The sequence below is a fragment of the Mya arenaria genome, chromosome 5 (genome assembly GCF_026914265.1).
Source record: "Mya arenaria isolate MELC-2E11 chromosome 5, ASM2691426v1".
NCBI classification, from domain to species: Eukaryota; Metazoa; Mollusca; class Bivalvia; order Myida; family Myidae; genus Mya; species Mya arenaria.
In genome coordinates this window covers 32,735,856-32,736,965 of record NC_069126.1, presented here as the reverse complement: position 1 = coordinate 32,736,965, position 1,110 = coordinate 32,735,856, and positions in this window count along the sequence as shown.

The window sequence follows — 1,110 nt, the reverse complement described above, 5'->3', positions numbered from 1 at the left end:
ATAAATACCTAATGAATCATATCATATTTTAATAATATTTATGCAAAAAAGCTACAGAAACGAGCTCAGTAGCAAAATGTTTAAACATAAACCCAGTTTAGTGGCACTGGGCAAACGCAAAAGACATAGAACACAAAATCACAGACAAGAAACATAGAAGAACAGCACAAAACTCCACAAACAGCACAGTGCATACGTACTATACATATATATATAAATAGGTATCTTTATCAAGAATTGTTAGGTACCGCCTTGGAAAGGTCAGTAAAATGTAAAATTACTGGGGGTTTAAACCAGTTTATGTGCACAAACCTCACTCTTATCCCAACAATCCTTAATAAAGATAAAACGAAAAGGTAAACCTTATCAAAGTATGCATTAACTGGAAATTTATCAATAAAACAAATAATAATAATAAACGTAAAGGTAAACCCCAAGTACTTCTATGATTAGAGATCCCAACTTTATCTGCAGACGGAGGGAAACAATTCAGAGCACCTAATGCAAAAACTTTTCAATGGTACGATGCAGTCATTGTAAATTGTAAATTTACTTAAAGCGCCGTGTAACCACAAAGCAGACAGAAAGAAAATCATCCAAAGCAAGCACCCGCAGACGGCTTTCTGCTAAAGTTCACCTGATGCAAGCTCAGGAGTGAGCAGTCAGAGTCTTATATTCATTCAGTCATTGAACAATGTGAGAAGTTAATAGAAATAAGAAACGTCACAATGCAAAGAAACTAGTTGTTTTTATTTGTACATTTAAGAGAATTAACAATTTGTGTTTTGGTATCTTAATACTTTAATGACCTTCATCAGGTTTTCTCCTACCTAAATCACATCTGCATGAGGTTGAAATAAGTGTTACCACAACAGATAAAGTTATTGAGTAACATCTGTTTTCCAATGTTCTGTTATGTTTATATCGACCTTGACCTATGTTCGCAGAAATGCAATCAGAAGTTGCGCTTATATTTGAGTTTAAGATATGGTATTTCAATATGATATTGCAAAATCGTCGAGCTGTCTTATTTGTAAAAAAATCAAAAGGAACACTTATGAACAACGTTATGTAGTTCTTCTTTTAGGTAAAAAACAAATATCAGACAGA